The sequence below is a fragment of the Dipodomys spectabilis genome, unplaced genomic scaffold, assembly GCF_019054845.1.
Source record: "Dipodomys spectabilis isolate Male_0828 unplaced genomic scaffold, ASM1905484v1 ptg000203l, whole genome shotgun sequence".
Taxonomy (NCBI): domain Eukaryota; kingdom Metazoa; phylum Chordata; class Mammalia; order Rodentia; family Heteromyidae; genus Dipodomys; species Dipodomys spectabilis.
The window spans coordinates 1,087,489-1,107,354 of NW_024870880.1; positions in this window are offsets into that span (position 1 = coordinate 1,087,489).

A 19,866-nucleotide genomic window follows, 5' to 3' on the forward strand; every position below is an offset into this window, starting at 1 on the left:
TACTCTCTTCATACCACATTAAACTAAACTCTTAAAAAACTGGTTTTTCTAAATGTATAAATTAATGTCATCCATTTCTTGGCAACTCTGTCTAGATTATTCACATTAACATGGTATACATGAACTGTGTGAATTATCTATTAACTATGTTCTAATTATAACTCTCTTGAAAGAATATCTAGGCAAATAATATGCCTGAATCATTTGTGAATTTTTCAATTAATCCCTCTACTTAAAAAGAATTTTGTAGTATCCTACAGAATATGAAATTACAAACAAAACCAAAAAATATATTTTAAATCTAAATTCTAATTTAACAAGGCTAAACCTCCAACTGTGTATTCCTTTCTTGTTGTTTGGTTTGTTTTACTGAGACAAAATTATTCTACCTGGTCCAGGGAAGGTATCGTTATGTAATTCCACTCTCTAATCTCCTGTCTGAGTGCTAGAATTCCAGGTTTGTATCACATTGTCCTGCCATAGTTTCTTTATATAATCTAGAAACAGACTAGCAATTCTGAACTGCTCCTATGATCTTATCCACTAGACTGACTGCTCAGACTGTTTATGTACTATTTTCAAAGATGTTTTAACATTTGACACAGGATAGGAACATTTTCAGATGTGCCTGCAGGGTTCCCGGATTCATTCCTCCATGGATCCTATCCCATTAATAATGATTGCTTGACTCTCTTATTATCTCTGGTCCCTACCTATGTAATATTCTCAAATTCTGGGGGAAAGTTCACTTGAGGGCTTTCTAATACTAAAAATTATCACTTGATTCTAGTCTTACTCAGGATCTATTTTCTACTCTTTTCTAACTTTTCTACATATGCTGAGAGTTATTTCATTTGTGTATTTTTGTGTGCACCTATAAGTGCCTCTGTGTGTATGTGTATGTTTGTATGTATTTATGCAAAAACCTAAAGCTGTTATTCAGCAATCTTGCTCGTGACTGGTATTCCAACTTTTGGCTGGTTAATTATAGGTAGTGTCTCAAAGCCTATACTGTCCAAGCCGGATGCAAATTGAACTTCCCAGACTCCTTTACAATCTTAGGTTTTATTTTTCCAGGAGTATTAACTTTTAAACTTCAAACACTTTTGTGAGTGGAAAGTCTAACCTGTAGCCCGTATTTTTAACTCAAGAGTTCATATAAAGATAGATGAACATTTACATTACATATCCTGAATGTATACTGTTAGAAATGTGATCATAAACCAAGTTGTTGTGAGATCTGAGGATTGGGGTTTAAAGCCAGCACGGGTAGGAAAGTCCTGGAGACTATTTGCTCCAATAATTACCAGAAAACTGCAAGTGGCACTTTGGCTCAAGTGTAAGAGCACTAGCCTTGAGCTGCATTTCAGAGGGACAGCGCCCTGTCCCATATTTCAATTTCCAAGAACAACAACAACAACAAAAAAAAGAATATAAGAAAAGGAAAAAAAAAGAAATGTGATCTTAGCCACCAGGTTCATTGCTAGTATAATTCCTGTTCTCTCAAGATAGACTCTTTTTTTCCAGTTATGTCTATTCTTCTATATCTGACTTACATTGGAAACAGAATCATTCTTCCATTCTCCTTTTTGCACATTTAGGTGATTAGCAAGCGTGATTTAGAAAGGGAGTAGCCTCATGCTTCATGTTCCACTTAGGAGTAATGTTTTCTCCATATCACTCGCATAAATCTACATACTGGACTTGGCATTACTGTTTCAATGTTTTCTTATTTGTAGAGTCTTCTATATTGTATTCAACACTTATACATAAACACAGAACTTCTTTTTCTCCTATAATTGCTATTGTTTCTCTTACTGTTAACTCATGTACACTTGGGAAATTAATGCATAGCAGATAGACTCACAAAAAATGATCTGAGAACCTTCTTCCCATTTAAAATTCACATTAATTTACAGAGCACATAAGAAGTTTGAACAAAATGTTCTCATGGATAATGTATTTCTAAGCAATTTAAATTGAATTTCTCTTTACTAAGTTGTCTCTGAAACACGTGTTACCTCATGTCCAAAGTGTCCTTGTGCTATTTCAATGAAGCCAGAAAACAGTCATTTTTTTCTGTAGCAGCACCATAGATTGTTACTGGAAATAAGTGGAAGTAACTGTTATTGGATGTGGAAACTGATCCCAGGAGAGGAATTGAACATAGAAAAATGATAAAGTTCAAGTTAACTCTTGCTTTCCTTTTTACTGTACAAGAAAAGAATCCAAGGCTGGAAGGAAACTCTGTCCCTGACTTATTTGAGTGTGTCCTTTACTCATATAAAACTTGTCTGTAAACTTCTGGTTGAGAGTGTTACAAAAGGAAACAATATGCCATTTGAAGGCCAGCATAGAACAAAAGGAAGTAACTTTGTTTTAAAAGTTTTCTACTGCAAAAAAGCAAAGATAAGGAGGTTTTAAAGTGTCTTATGGATGGATGTTTCACTCCTGAGATGATTCTCTTGTTGCAGGAATCAGTTATCAATTCCTTTAGTCTGGTCCTGAGTTTTCCATAGCAATAAGGATTCCAAAAAAGCAGGATCCAGTCAGTATGATCAGCAAAAGCAGCCTCTTCTCGGACCAAAACTATTTTAAGGAGAGTCCCAAAGAAATGCCCAGGGTGTGTTTTGTTTGCTTGTTTGTTTACTTTGTGCTGGTTCTGGGGCTTGAACTTAGAGACTGGCGCCTGTCCCTTAACAGTTGTCTTTCTTTCCCACCTGGCTCAAAGCTTGTAATCCACTGCTTGAGCCAAAACTCCACTTCTGTCTTTTTTGGTGTTTAATTACAGATAAGAGATTGACAGACTCTCTTTCCTGGGTTGGCTTTAAACTAAGACAGTAAGAAAGCTAAGTGACATCAATTGTATAGACTTCTCTTTTGAACCAAGAAATATTAGATGAAGTTTATTATAAAGCTAATACTTGACAATTTTTAAAGAAGAGAATATGTTTAGCAAAGAAGCCGTAAAAATAACTCAGCAAAAGCAGGTGCACTAATAAATCATTTGGGAAGATTACTATTGACTTCATCATTCCTTTGGGTGAAACTTAAAGCCATATTTGCACTTTTTGTTGGTTGTGGGGATTGAACATTAATCCTGGGCACTGTCTCTCAGCTCTTCAGCACAACTTGAGCACTCTACCACTTTAGCTTCAGCACCACTTCTGGGTTTCTGGGGTTAATTGAAGATAAGTGTTTCATGGACCAGTGTTTCCTGACCAGGCTGGCTTTGAACCACAATCCTCTGGTCTCAACCTCCTGAGTAGCTAGGATTACAGGCATGAGCCACCAGCACCCTGCTAATATTTGCATTTATGTGCACTTAATGTCACTATGTAGACAAAGAATGGAAATCTGAACCAAATGATGTGACATTGCAGCTTTTCATAAAAATTGAAGTAGCAATAAATATGTCCTCCTTTTCCATTTTGTTATATTAATGACTCATGAGTTATGGGACTCTTACATTAGCATCCTCTTTCATCTTTGCAGGTGTATTTAATATTAGAAAATGTTCATAGAGAAATATAGAAAGACAGATTTTTAGAAAGCAAAGGAGATCAGGTATGAAAGAACAGCATAGAAGAAGATACATTTATCACACTGAGATTAAGAACTAGCCTAGGAGATTTTGAATGCTAAAGGCAATGAGGAATAAGCCTAGTTGATAACTAGTTCTTCAATAACCAAACATGGTTCCCTGGAACGGTTTCTCCTATACATTAGTTACTATCATTTTTTCTTTCCATCTGGAGTTATTCCTTCTCTTCTGTCACAACTGTTAATTAGCTTTTGCCTTTTTGGTGCGATGACTGACCAAAATAATTTCCAAATCTCACTTAGACTATCCTTCTCATTGTGATTAGCAGTGACCCCACTCAAAAGCCTGGAATCTTTGAATTTTCCAGTATTAATCTTCACCTGACATCTAAGCACATTCCCGGCATTAATTGCCGTGACCTAATGAACAAAACTTTCTTTCAACACAGTATCCTGACATAGGTAAAGTACATGAATTAGGGACTATTGTCAGGTATTAGTATGGAAGACGCAATTATATATTCCAAATATGGGTTCTTTATTTTGCATTTACTAACTAAATTGTTGTTGTTGCTGTTGTTGTTTTGGCAGTCCTGGGATTGAACTCAGCGCTTGGGAATTATTCCTCAGCTTTTTTTTTCCTCAAGGCTAACCCTCCACCACTTGAGGCACAGGACCACTTCCAGTGTTTCCTTTTCAATTTATGTGGTACTGAGGAATTGAACCCAAGGTTTCATGCATGCTAGGCAATCACCATACCATGAAACCACATTCCCAGAACCCTAAATGGCTTTCTTAAGGTGGCATTACATTTTCATTCTGTAACTATGTATCATAATTTTAGCCAGTAATTTTTGCTAGAAAAGAGCATTGAACATAGTACTGATTCCAGTAAGGCTAAATGGACAATAGATAACTGTCACAGTGTACCCAGGGCACAGAGGGACTTACCTCATGGAGCTGGTGCAACAGACTGAGCAAGACAGCTCCTGACCCACAGCCTACCGCCAGAATGAGAGGGCCACCTTGGTACCAACCACATGGGAATGCTGGGTCACCTCCTCCAGCACCTATTGAATCAGTTCCTGAGAGAGAAAGAGAAAGAAAGAAGGTCAGAATTACACTTAAGCCAGGTGCCAGTGGCTCAGGCCTATAATCCTAAGTACAATGGAGGCTGAGATATGAAGATCGTGGTTTATTGTCATCCCGTGCAGGATCACCTCTGAGACTCTTATCTCCAAAGAACCACCAGAAAACTGGAAGTGGTGCTGTGACTCAAGTGGTAGAGTACTAGCTTTGAGCTGAGGACCTCGGGGAGTTGCCCCAGGCCCAAAGTTCAAGCCCCATGACTGAAAAGAAGTGGACTTCCCACCACAAATAGTGGACTGAATAGCACCCATTGTCCTAGGGAGCATGGCAGAGAAGTCAGGCCGAGCTTCCTGTCAGCTGGGAGTCATTAGTAGGTCACCCGGCTTATCTGTGCCTCAGTTTCCCCAGCTTCAAAACTGAACAAAGTGAAGGATCCCGTTCCTCATGGGGATAGGGTAATAAAGAAAGAGAGCCATGTTTTGTTTCATAATCCCATTCCTGTTGCACCATTAATAACACACACCATCTGAGATCTTTCCAGGTAACTTCCGATCATATGCTCTCAGAATTGCCAAGAACAGTATCAGATGGCCCCTTCCTCTGTGCCTGTCCATGCTCCAGAGATCTTTCTGTATTAATCCTTTGTATCCTCACAACTGTCCCATGAGGAGATTGAAGTCCAATGGTTGAGGCCCAACCCAGAGCTTCACCTCTGGTCAAGAATCTGCTGCCGTGGACTGAGTTTGGGCCAATCCGACTAAATCAATGATTGAGCATGGCGCTACATGTCTACCATTCCAACTACAGAAGAATGGGCCTGGTGGCTCATGCCTGTCACATATAGGAGGACCATGATCCAGTCCAGCCTGAGCATATATTAATTCTCCATCTCAGAAATGCCCAAGACAGAAAAGCTTGACTAGAATGGTAGAAGACCAGACTGACAAGCCTAAGGCCTTGAGGTCAAATCCTAATATACAAAAAAGAACCAGACTCCCAGTGCCAGAGGCTCATGCCTATAATCCTAGGTACTCAGGAGGCTGAGATCTGAAAATCACAGCTCAAGATTTAAAATAGTGTTGGGCTCACCCATCAGACATCATGAAGAGAAGACCCAGAATCTGACCTATGCTATTGTGCTCCATACTAGCAGAACTCTTGTCCTTACTAATTGTTGGCCATGCTCTCTGTCCCCCTGGGAAGCCATCCCCTGCAGGCCACACTCTCAGGTCCTCCGAAGCTCCCCCCAACCAGGCCCAAAATAGTACACAGCTCCATTGCACACAGATCACTTGTTCTTGTAATTTAACAGTGCTGTGTCCCCTTCAAGCCTCTCACCCTTCCAGGCCTCCGACTTCTTCTGTGAAGCCCATACATGCCCCAAAGATAGCAGGTAGAATTTACCAAAGCATTCAGCCTCCTTGTTACAACCCACTTCTACACACATACACACACACACACACACACACACACACACATCCAGACCGGTGACAGAAGATTCATCCATGCAGCACCTGCAATTTTCCAACTGATCACTCACCTGAGCACAGTAAGGCTGTACAAGGAAAAAGATGATCTCTCTCTGTCTCTCTCTCTCTCTATGTCTCTGTCTCTCTGTTTCCAGGTGAAAGTTTGACCAAGCACAGAAGACAAGGGCTCACACAGCAAGGTGTCTATCTTCTGCATCCAACACCTCCCATACCCAGAAAAAAAAGTAAAGACCAGATTAGGGCCGCAAGCTGGCTTGTGGCACACCATTGCACCATTGCCTGAGGAAACCATGGATCTGAGCCCACAGCACCAGATTTGAAATGCTGCTCCATGGAGAAGTGGGGAGGGGGCTGGGACTCAGGCAGGCACATAGTGGGCCTGAGGAAGGCCTCTCCTTGTAGGCCTCAGGTCTCTTGCTCACCACTCAGCCACCTCTACCTTCCTTAACTGCTGGTAGTGGTGTCAACAAACAGAGGGAATCATGGAACTACTGGGCAGCATGGAATGTGGGCAAGGCCACCATTTTTGTATCCCATTGGTCAGAAAGAACCATGAAACAATGGGGGTGTGGCTGGAATCCTGTGATGCAGGCAGAATGGGCGGAATCAAAATGATAGCAGCCCCTTTCCAAGGGAACTCTGTCCAATCCAGTTGGGGACAAGAGTGTGACCTGCTTTAGCCGGATGGCTGCACAGATTGTTGTGTATGTCTGTTTGTTCCCAAACCTTGAACCCAGGATCTGGGCACAATCTGTGAGTTGCTTTTGATCAAGGCTAGCTCTCTACCACTGGAGCCACATGGATTTACTTCTGGCTTTGTTGGCACAAGTTGGACAGGAGTTTCAAGGTCTTTCCTGCCTAGGGTGACTTTGACCACGATCCTCCTTTCACAGCCTTGTAAGTTTTAAGGAGGACTGATGAAAGCCACTGATGCCTGGCTAATCATTGGTTTTGCTGATGTTCTTAGACAGGCCTGTGAGTCCCCTATCCTCAGGTTTAAGTGGTAGGAGCTGGAGCCCACAGTTTGAATCCTGGTCCTGCCACCAACAAATGGCAGGAGATCCTATGAAACTCATTCCGATTCATATGATTACCAAAGGAATGAGATGTATGTCATGATTAAATGGGCAGTAATTGAGTGATTCGAGGATAAAAGTATACATAATTACATTATAGGACACTGGTCGATATTAATTAATACTTTATGAAGCATTTAAACAATCACCTTCATTAAATAGAAGCTAAATGAAATACCTACGAATTGGGCATTACATACCATGGAGATGCCATTTTTTTTCTGCCAGGACTGGGATTTGAACTCATGGTCTCGGTAACCCTGCCATTGCACTGTGTGGGAAGGGGAAGCTTGCCTCCTTGAATTCAAGAAATTCAAGTCTGTTCCTTAGGCCTGAAATCAATGCCCACCACTAGAAAACATCCTGTTTGTGTACATTTTAAATATATGATTTATATTTATATACGTATGCTGATTCCATATTGCATTCAGTGTAGTTACTTATTTTATTTTTTGTTTTATTCATGCATTGACTACTCATTTTATTGACTATTATGAAACATAGAACAGTGATTCCAATGATTACATAGGATATAGGTTTGCATATGTATTGCACATCCTTCCTGACACCCAGAACTTTCACAGGAAAGGAAAACATATGTCATCATCAGCTTCTTACTACACGATTCATTTTCTGGGAGTGTTGGCATCTGAACTCACAGCCTACAAGGCCCAATTCATGAATGTGTGTGTGTCAGCCTGCCATCCTGTGGCAAATTGAGCTGACAGGCAGTTCCGAGTACTTGAGATCGAGCCCCAGCGGTTGACAAAATAAGAACAGATTGACGTGCAGATGGTAGTACACTAATAAATATGTATCTTTATTGTGTGCCAGAGATGTCTATACATTATTCAGTTATATAGACTACATTCCTACCAATTCTTGGGTATTTATAATGCCTCTGTGTAATTAATGTTATTGCTTTCATGCTTAACAAACTATTAAGTAAATCAATCAATATCCTGAAAATATTGTATTCTGTATGTAATTATATTCTTTTACTGCTTCATAAATATTAAATAAAATCAGTCCCCTGAAATGATGCTGTCTAATTTTATAGGAGCGTCATTCACCATCAACTCATTGATAATATTACCTTGTTATTCCCATGTATGGGAACGAGTCTCTTAATATCTCCTGCCATTGATTGGTGTCAGGACTAGAATTCGAAATCAAGGCCTATATTACCATGTGGACCTATGACTTCCTCAATAGTCTGACAACCTTCTGCAATCCAAGGTGAAGTACCCTTTTCAACAGTGTCATTCAGACCTAGGAGACTCACCGTGCAAGGGAAGAAAACATAAAAAGGCCATCTTGCTGCATTTTTTCTGTACATTTTTGCCGCACAAGGCTTGGGGGTCTAGGATCCAAGTGGCTGCACCCCAGCATAGGGTGATCGAAGCTGAGGCAGAGTTACCACAACCTGAGTTCAAGCCACCTGCTGAGCAAAAAATAATTAAAAGAGATTAGCTCCTTGGCTTGCAATTCACCCCGTTTATTCTGCCAGGCTTTGGATTTGAACTCAGAGTCTGGGTAAATCTGCAGCACTGTGGAAAAAGGGGAAGCTCACCGTACTAGAAAATAAGAAAGTCAGGCCTCTACTCTAAGCCAAAATTCAAGCCCCAGCCTCGGAAAACATACTATTTATATACATTGTAAATACAGGATTTGTAGTTACCTATGGATGTTCAGTCCATACACGTTAGGTGTGGTTGTTCCTTGTACTTTTTGTTTTATTCATTTATTTACCGTTGATTTTACTATGATGAAACCCATTCCCTTTATTACACTGATGACATCCTATCACATGGAATCTAAATTTGTAGACGTGTTCTCCATCATGCCTGACACCCAGGACTCTCAGAGAAAAGGAAAAAAATTTTCACACTTGGCTTCTTACTGCATGATCCAATTGTTGGTAGTGCTGGGATCTGAACTCAGGACCTAGCAGGAAAAATTGGTGAATAGTTCAAGGTGACCACACCAGCCTGTGAGCAACAAAGAAGTTAGGCCATTCCAGGAACTGACATTGATCCCCAGGGTGGGCCACGATAGTCATAAATTAATCATTTAAACATAGGATCTATATTTACATATATGTGTGGATAGCATCTTATGTTTGGAGTACTTTTTCTCCTTATTTTCTGTCTTATGTAAGTATTGTGTATTTTACTGGGTAAGGTAACAGATATAACAGTGCTTACATGGAAGACAACCTAATACCTTGGCTTAGGGTTTCCTATGCATTCTCCCTCCAAGCTGAGAGCCAGGAATTTCACAGGCCAGGAAAACAGGTGAATCGATGGGCTTCTCACATCAGGATTCATCTTTTGGCAGTGTTGGGATTTGAACTCAGAGTCTATCAGGCCCAATTGGGGAAAGGGTCAAGGTGAGGACACCAGTCTGTGAGCAACGAAGGAGATAGGCCATTCCCAGGAACTGACATTGAGTCCCAGGTAGGTCCAGATAGTCATAAGTTCATAATTTAAATATAGGATCTGTATTTACATACATGTGTAGACAGTATCTTGCATTCGGTGCACTTCTCCTTAATTTGTGTCTAATTCATGGAGTTATTGTGTATTTTACTGAGTATGGTGACAGGTATAACTGTGCTGACATGGATGACAACCTGTTCCCATAGTTATAGGGTTGAATATGCATTCTTCATCCTAGTGAAAGCCCCGGACATTCACAGGAGAGGAAAGCATGTTCAACGACTGGCTTCTGACAACAGAATGAATCTTTTGTCAGTGCTGGGATTTGAACTGAGGTCTGGGTAGCTCTGTTGCAATTTGGGGGAAGGGAAATCTCACCGTCCTTAAGACTAGAATGTCAGGCGTGGTCCAGGGCCTGATTTGAAGCCCCAGCACTAGACAAAATAACAAGCCCGCCTTTTAAAACATAGGATCTCTCTTTACCTAAAAGTGTGGTATGCATCTTGCATTCAGTGTAGTTATTCTTTTTATTTTGTCTTATTCATGGATGTATTGTGTATTTTATTGAGTATGGTGATAGATATAACTATGCTGACATGGATAACAACCCATTCGAATGGTTATAGAGTTGTCTATATAGAATTCTTCATCCTCGCTGAGACCCAGGACTTTCATTGGACAGGAAAACAGGTGGATCAATTGGCTTCTCAAATCAAGGTGAATCTTTTGGCAGTGCTGGGATTTAAACTCAAGGCCTAACAGGCCCAATTGGTGAATGGGTCATGGTGAACACACCAGCCTATGAGGCACTAAGGGGGTAGGTCGTTCCCAGGACCTGAGATGAAGCCCTGGTGGGGGCCAATATAGTATTGAATTTATCATTTAAATGGAGGATCTATATTTCCATACATGGATGTGCAGCATCTTGCATTCGGTGTAGTCATTCTTTAATTTTGTGTCTTATTCATTGATGTATCGAGTATTTTCTTGAGTATAGGATGACAGATATAACTGTGGTGACCTGGATGACAACCTATTCCCATTAGTATGGAGTTGCCTATGCATTCTCCATCCTAGCTGAGACCCAGGACTTGCACAGCACAGGAAATCTGGTGCAATGACTGGCTTCTCACAAGAGGGTGAATTTTTTCAGTGCTGGGATTTGAACTTTGGGCCTAGGAGGCCCAAATGCCCAATGGGTCCACATGATCACACCAGACTATGACCCACTAAGGAGCTGGTCGGTTGCCAGGAACAGAGGTCGAGCACCATGGGGGCCACAATTGTCGGGAATGCATCATTTAAACATGGGATGTATATTCAAATCCGTGTGTGGACTGCATTGTGCATTTAGTGTAGTTATTTTATTTTGTATGCTATTCATGGATGTATTGTGTATTTTCTTCAGTATATGATGACAGGTATAACTGGGCTCACATGATAACAACCTATTCCCATGGCCACAGGGTGGCCCATGCATTCTTCATCCTAGCTGAGATCCAAGACTTGCACAGGAAAGGAACACAGGTGCAACAATTGGCTTCTGACATCAGGATGAATCTTTTGGCACTGTTGGGATCTGAACTCAGGGACCAGCAGACCCAATTGACGAATGGGTGCATGTGAGCACAACAGCCTGTGAGCCACTAAGGAGTAAGGCCGTTCCCAGGACCTGAGGTGGACCCCCAGGTGAGGGTGTGGAGGGAGGGCACACAGCAGTCATCCATTCATAAGTTGAAGGTAGTATGCAAATTACACATTTGTATAGAGTAGGAGAGACGATAACCAATGATGGAATCCAATCTACAATGTGTCTACTGATTCTGGGATCTTTCCAGATGCCTTCATTTCATGACTGTGATGATTATTGTCATGCTTAATCAACACTGCTTTACAAATAAGAGATACCCCATGAGTCTTGCCTATCATTTCCTAGTCACATCATGCATGAACTACTTATTCAATGAGGTCGATCGCATTCCATGACTTTTCCTGGTCCAGAAACCAGTATCTCAGGATTTCCCGCCATTGCTTTCTCATGGGGGTGGGCTGAATTCAAGCCTCAGACATTAAAAACATACTCCTTATATACATTTTAAAGATAGGATTTATACTTCTATACAGATGTTCAGTAGATACCGTGTTTGGTGTGGTAGGATTTATACTTCCATACAGATGTTCAGTCCATGTCATGTTTAGTGTGGTTATTCATTTTATTTCTTTTTTATTCATTTATTTACGATTTATTTCATTGACTTTCATGACACCTATACCATTTATTACATTGTTTACATCATATCACATAGCATCTAGATTTGTAGATGTGTTCTCCATCCTGCCTGACATGATGGACACTCCCAGAAAAGGAAAACATATGTCACACTCATCTTCTTACTCAAAGATTAAATTTTTGGCAGTGCTGGATCTGAACTCATGGCCTAACAGGCCCAATTTATGATTGGATGAGTGTGAGCACAGAAGCCTCTAGCCAATGAAGCTGTCAGGTGGTTCCCAGGCACTGAGATCAAGCCCCAAGTTTGGCTGAAACAGCAATATATGGATAGGCAGAGGGTGGTATACAAATAAATATATATTTTTGAAGAGTTCCAGAGCTGTCTATCTATGACTGAATGACATCTACTACGTTCCTACCAACTCTTAGGTATTTATTATATCTCCATGAAACAATATTATTCTTTTCATGCTTAATAAACTATTAATTAAGGTCAATCAGCATCCTAGGATTATTGTATCCAATTTTAGACTAGACAAATGCATGGACTACTCTTTCAATCTGTATTCTTATGCATAGGAATGAGTCTCTTGTGATCTCCTGCCATTGGTATGTGTAAGGATTAGGATTTGAACCCAGGGCCTATGTTGACATGTTGGCTTATGGCTTCCCTGCTAGCCTGCTAGCCATCAGCAATGGCAGGCCAGGTCCACTTTGAAACCATGTCATTCAGAAACAGGATGGTTACCATGCAAAGAAAATCTTATAAAACCCTGAGCCCTTTACAGCTCCCCACATTTTGTGCTGTTCTGCTTTTTTTTTCTTCCTGCAGGCCCTCTGGACCTAGGGTCCCAGGATCAATTTTGGGTCCCAAGGCTGCACCCCATCCTAGGGAGAGTGAAGCTGAGTCAGAGTTGCCATGACCTGAGTTCAAGCCCCGTGGTTGTCAAAATTAATTAACTAATTAATTCATTAACTAACTAACTAATGAAATAGAAATAATAAAGCTCCTTGGTTTGGAATTTCTGCCAGTTTTCTTTCCTAGCCTGGGATTTGAACTCAGAGTCTTGATGAATCCGTAGCAATGTGATGGAAGGCGCAGAGTTGCCATTACTTGAGTTCAAACCCCATGCCAAGCCAAAAATAAATAATTAAGTTACTGACCTCAGCAGGGAAGTTAATTGTGAAGATGGGAGGGAAGGGATGGTAGGGGAAAAACAAACGAGGAGGCAACAATGCTCAATAGGAAATGTACTCATTACTTTGCTCAAGTAACTGTGACCCCTCTGTACAACACTTTTAAAATAAAAAACGTACAAAACATTATATAGTGCTCAAGAAGCACATTGAGGGTAAGGGATGAATGTCTGAATAGCTGTACAAAATTCTACACTGATTTTTTTCAGTGTTCAGTATGGAACTGAGTAAACATAACTGTTTCTGTTACAAATATTAAGTCACTGTCTTGGAACTGGGGCCCGTATTTCTGCCATTGCTGGGATTTGAGCTCACTGCCCAAGTAACTCTTTTGCACCTTGGGTGAATGCTAAGCTCCTTGTCCTTAAGGAAAAGATTTTTAAGCTAGAGTTCCCAGGGCCTAAATTAAGGCCCTGCAATAGAAAAAATATTTGTATACATGTGGAATATAAGATATATATACACATATATGTATGTTTATTTTATATTATGATTTTATTATTATTGATTTTGTATTTATTTTTTATTTTATTCATTTCATTTTTTATTTATTTAGTATTATACACATGATATTTATGTTGTGTACATATATTATAAAAGTATACACAATAATTCAGTACATTGGCTCACTTTCATTAAAACTTTATTAAGATTTGAAACATGATACATAATTAAATGGAGGCATTTGTCAAGTCATCACATGATTAGAGTCTGTCCTTAGTATGAGCTTTGTCTTATTTATCTTTGGACAACTTCCTATAGGGATTTGTTTGATGATTTATACTCAGAAGCTTTTTCTTGTGGATAGGCAAGTTGAGGGATAAAATCGTAAGGTTGGGGCTGGGAATGTGGCTTAGTGGTAGAGAACTTGCTTAGCATGCTTGAATGCCAGGGTTTGAATCCTTAGTGTCACATACTCAGAAAAAGCCAGAAGCTGTGGTGTGGTTCAAGTGCTAGAGTGGTAGCATTGAGAAAAAGAAGCTCAAAGACAGTACCCAGGCCCTAATTTCAAGCCCCAAGTCTGGCAAAAAAAAAAAAAATACGCCAGATTCCAGTGGCTCTGGAAACCTACTTTCTCAGGAGGCTGAGATCTTAAGATCGCAGTTTGAAGACAGCCTAAGGAAGGAAAGCATGTTAGACTCTTTCCTCCAATGAACCATCAAAAAAACCCATGTGGCACTGTGGGTCAATTGGTAGAGTGTTTGCCTTGAGCTGAATGGCTCAGGGACAGCGGCCAGGCTTCAGTTTCAGACACACATCTGGAAAAAGAATGAGGGATAATCAAAGTACTTTTCCTATTTGCTAATTATGAAAATATTGTTTGGAAAATGAATGCTAATGTACACCAGAATTGGAGTAAGACCTCAAGGTTCACGTGTAGCACATCCATAAGCCCAGCTTCTCTGATTCTAGCATTATAAACTTGTGTCCTACAGGGTTCTGAAAGGCACATTGTTGAAAGGCTTAATATGCTCCCCAAGCCCTTTGTGATAAGCAGTTGACTTGTATTATCAATGACATTACAGTTCTGACCCTAGCAGAGGACCAATAGCTCACACCCATCACCCTAGCTCAGGAGGCTGAGGTCTCTATCACAGGGTGAAACCAGCCAAGGCAGGGAAGTCTATCACATTCTGACTTCCTGTTCTGAAAGGTCAGATGCTCAAGAAATTCCTGTGCTTCCCTTGGTGATGAGAAGTTACTTGCACTCTAAATGTTCTTGGAGTTCTTGAGTTACAGAAGAAGGAAAGAAATATTATTGACCCATTCGGGGTTCAAATGAAGTTCTCAGGATCCAAGCCCTAGCTATGTTAGAAGGAAGAACTCCTGTATTTGAAGGACAGAAAACAGTTTTAAAAGCCAGGCTAGGTGCAGAGAACTAGGCCTGTAGGATGAGGAGGCAGAATGTACACACTCAACAGGGAAGTGAGCTGCAAAACCACTTCATTCATTCCAGGCACAGTCAGCAATGGGGGAAACCTGAAACTTCAAAGGATGACTAACTAAACTTCCTCCCTCAGGTGAAGGGAGCCTCAGGCTATCTTTAGGTTATCTATAGAGAGCCAATTTATTGGGGGAGAGGGGAGGAACAGAGTAGAAAAACCCTGCTCTCTGGTCTTAAGGTATGGGTTTTTGACTCTCCATTTGTCAGGTTTGAAGGCCCTTCTATCTCTGACAGTCCATTCTCCTTACTACATTCTCCACATCATTAATGCAAATCCTCAGTCCAAGGAGGGGCAGGGCCATTTCTCTTCTGTCTCCAAGCACCTGAGTTAGAACCTGGCTCTGCCCTCTTGACTCTGGTGTATTTGGCTGCCTGAGAAGTGGGACAGAGACAGTCATCCTGCTCTGTGTTTGTGTGAAGGCGATGCTGGTTTCCTGGCACACTGCAGAAAGCCTCATCACTGGGAAGTGTTCCCTTCTTTCCTTCTGACATCAAAAATAGATTCATCTATCAACTTTCTTCCTTCTTTCTTTCCATCCTTCCTTCCTTCCTTCCTTCCTTCCTTCCTTCCTTCCTTCCTTCCTTCCTTCCTTCCTTCCTTCCTTCCTTCCTTCCTTTCTTTCTTTCTTTCTTTCTTTCTTTCTTTCTTTCTTTCTTTCTTTCTTTCTTTCTTTCTTTCTTTCTTTCTTTCTTTCTTTCTTTCTTTCTTTCTTTCTTTCTTTCTTTCTTTCTCTCTCTCTCTCTCTTTCTTTCTTTCTTTCTCTCTCTCTCTCTCTCTCTCTCTCTCATTCTTTCTCTTTTTTTCTTTCTATCTATCTACCTACCTTCCTACGTAGGTAGCTATCTATTTGCCAGTTGTTGGGTTGAACTCAAGGCCTGGGCACTGTCTCTAGCACTCTGCTACTTGAGCCACAGCACATATTCTGGCTTTGTCTGTGTACGGGTGCCTGAAGAATCGAACCCAGGGCTTCTTGCATGCTAGGCAAGCACTCTCTCATTAATCCATATTCCTAGCTCCTTTATTATTTTTTAATGGTAGTTTTTACATAAGTATGCTACTATTTTATGTTCTCAAGTTTAATTTTCTGAATACCGGTTACTTCTAAGAAACCTGATCTTCTCTTTCCCTGCCTGATTTGTGATTGTTCCTGCATTGCCCTCATAATAAAATGTAAATAAAGGCTGCTGAGAGCTTCAGTGCGCATCATATAAAGACACAGGCCTAGAACCCTGGAAGAGAAAATCAATGGGCCTGAAATGAAGAGAATGATGCAGTATGCACAACTAGCATATCTGAAAAATAAACCAGTAAATAAAAGCAGAGTTTGCACTATGGGAGGTAATATACATACACACATAAGTAGGTAGGGCACTGATACATATACTTGGCCTTCTCTTTTTGAAATTTTTTGTGGCCATCCCAGGGCTTAAACTCAGGAATCAATGTGTTCCTGAGCTGATTTGCTGAAGGCTGAGGCTGACCACCACCACAGCTCCACTTCCTGCCAGCTGGTAGTTAATTGGACATAAGCAAATCCCAGGCTTTCCTGCCTGTCTGGATTTTATCTCCTGCTCAGTTTTCTCTCTCAAAGCTTAAGCTCTACCCTCTGGGCCACTGCTCCACTTCTGGTTCTCTGGTGGTTTATTGGACAAAATAGTCTCAGAGACTCTCCTGCTCAGCTGGCTTGAATGGCTTTCTCCTGAGGAGGCTTCAAGTGGTTTCCTTAGGGATTCACCGAGGATCCTCTCCACACATACCCTTAGTCTAAATCTCGAGAAGTACTAGAGAAAAATGGAAACATTGTTATACCCCAGTCGCAGGACCCCAACCAAAAAGACCACCGAGAATCAGACTTTACAGTTGTTTTAAGGCTTTATTTAAACGGGCTGTGTCTCAGGCCTTGTCCTACACTCTGACACAGCAGCACCTAGGAGGAGAGCCCCAATGTAAAGATTTGTAGAGGAAATAAGTCACACAACCAACCAGGTGTTTGGATTACCACCATGTGTTGCTCTGCTAGAAACAAGCAAGTGGTCACTGCCTCAAAACTTTAACCCTTCATTACCCCCCCCCCGACATATGGTCCTGAGACACATCTTGTGGCTCCAGCCTCAAACAAAACTCCAACAGCTCTTGATCTTGTACGGGTATAGCCATACTATTAAACAACAATACCAATAACAATAAGTTCATTTTTCTTTTCTTGAGGTTTATGCAGAGTTGTTGGGTAGGATGCTTGGAGACTTCCCATGTTTCCCCACGGTTGTCCAGGGCAAAGGGGTCAGCCAGTCTGGCGTGGGAGCAGTGTATCCAAGCAGCAATGCCATCTCCTTAAGGGCAGTAGCACGCCCTTAAGCAGGGCTACACACCAGTAGCACCATGTAAGGATGGAACCATGTAAGGTCTCTTCCACTGTGACTCCAGAGATCTCAGGTTGTGCCTTCGAACAAACACCCAGTCCCCTGGTTTAAACGAATAGTGGGTAGGAGTAGAAGCAGAATCATATAATGCTCTAAGCTGGGGCCACATCTTCTTATGCACCAGCTGTAAATAGTCAAGCTTAAACAGAAATTCAATATCATGCAAATCAGCAAGCAATTCAGTTTGAAGCCTAGGGATAATGGGTGGAGGGTGTCCATACATTATTTCAAAAGGAGTAAAGTAAAGTTGATAGGGTGAATTTCTTATTCTAAACAGGGCAAAAGGAAGGAGCGATACCCAGTCTGGGCCAGTCTCCAAGGCCAATTTAGTTAAGGTCTCTAAATTTTAGAGTCCAATTCATTCTTTCTACCTGCCCTGAATTCTGGGGTCTATAAGAACAGTGCAATTTCCAATCCGTCCCCAGTGCCGTGGCTATTCCCTGACTTACTTTTGAGACGAAGGCCGGTTCATTGCCCTACTCGATGGTGGATGGGAAGACATATCTGGGTAGGATTTCTTCCAGGATCTTCTTAGCCATGATGTTGGCTGTCTCATGCTTTGTTGGGTAGCCTTTAACCCATCCTGAAAAAGTGTCTGCAAAAACTAGCAAATATGTATATCCAAATTTTCCAGTTTTAATTTCTGTGAAGTCTACTTCCCAATACACACCTGGCCTATCTTCATGGAGGCAAGCTCCTTTTGCAACCAGTTGATTAGGGGCATTGGTGTGCTGACAGGCTTTAAAATTTTTAACAATGTCCTCAATGAGTTGATTTCCTTGCCTGATTTTTACTTCTGAGTGTAGGAGCAAGGCCTCCATTCTTCCGGTTCCCATGTGAGGGACCCAATGGATTCTCATAAGAATCCTCTTGCCCAATCTTTGTGGAAAGATAAGTTTCCCATCACCAGTTTTCCACCAGTCTTTATTTCTTTCTCTGTTTGGTTGTTTATAGGCCATGGAAATTTTCTTTATCTACTCCAAGTCTTCTTGGGAGTACTGAGGCTCAGGAGGCAAAGCTTGTGGCCCTGGGTCTACTTCCGCTCTGGGCTGGAGATCCACCTCCTTAGCTGCCTGATCGGCCAAGTTATTTCCTTTGGTTATTGAATCAGTTACCTTTTGATGGTCAGGACAGTGCATAATGGCAATATTTTCTGGTTCCCATAAGGCCCGGATGAGGCTTAAAATTTCTTGTTCGTTTCTAATAGCCTTTCCGTCAGCTGTCAATAGCCCCCTCTCTTGGTTAATGGCTCCATGGATATGTACAATGACAAAGGCATACCGACTGTCCGTGTAAATGTTTAGTCTCTTCGCTTTTCCCATCTGTAGGGCTTTTGTTAGTGTCACTAGTTCTTCTCTTTATGCAGTCATTCTCTGGAGGAGTGCTTCTGCCCATACTATCTCAGTGTCCATGGTGACTGCTATACCCGCGTACCTTTTGCCATCTCAAATGAAACTGCTGCTGTCTGTGAACCAGGTATGCTCAGCATGGGATAGGGGTGAGTCCAACAAGTCTGGCCTCTTTTCTTTGGCCTGGTCGCTCTTTTCACACTCAATTTCACGTTCTCTGTCCTTCCTTTCCTGTCTTTGGTACTCTCTTTCTCTTATTGTAAACCTTTTCCGCAGCAGCTACTAGATCCCTAATAGACTTTTCACCAAGTATGTCTAGAGACTGAAAGTTCCGCTTTATATCTGGTGCTGCTTGATTCATATAGGCAAACATAATCATCTGAGCCGAATCCTGGGTCTCAAGATCATATGGATATATTGACTAAAATCTTCCCTGAGCTGCTCAAGATATGCTGTGGGACTTTCACTTCCTCCCTGTCTAACATCATAAACTTTGGCCATATTAGTAGGTTGGCAAGCCTCCTCCTTCAGACCTGCCAACAGAGCCTGGCAATAGAGGAGGAGTCGCTCCCTACTTTCAACTGTATTGTAGTCCCATGTTGGTCGGATCTCAGGAAAATAGGCAGTGATCAGGGCAGGATCTGTGATAGGTGCTCTTGCGGGGCCAGGTTGTGTTTCCGGACTGCCTCTTGGATACAGTCTCTCTCTTCGGTGGTAAAAAGGACCTATAAAAGCTGACTAAAATCATCCCAAGTGGGCTGATGTGTAAAGAGAACAATTTCAAGCAAAGAATTAAATCCTAGGGTTTCTCAGAAAACGGAGCATTTTGGGTATGCCAATTGTATAGGTAACTGGTAGAAATGGCCAATATTGGAGTTGCTGTTGACCATCCTCATCCACAGGACATATAGTGCATAAGTGAAAAACAGCTGCATTAGAAGGGGGGTTGATCTCACGGTATCTTCGAGTGACTGGCTCCTCAGAAACTTTAAGGGCAGGTGCCGAGTGTTCTATAGCTCCTCTTGATCATTCTCAGGTTCTGCAAAAGGAACCTGGAAAAAGAATATGGGTGAGGAAATATT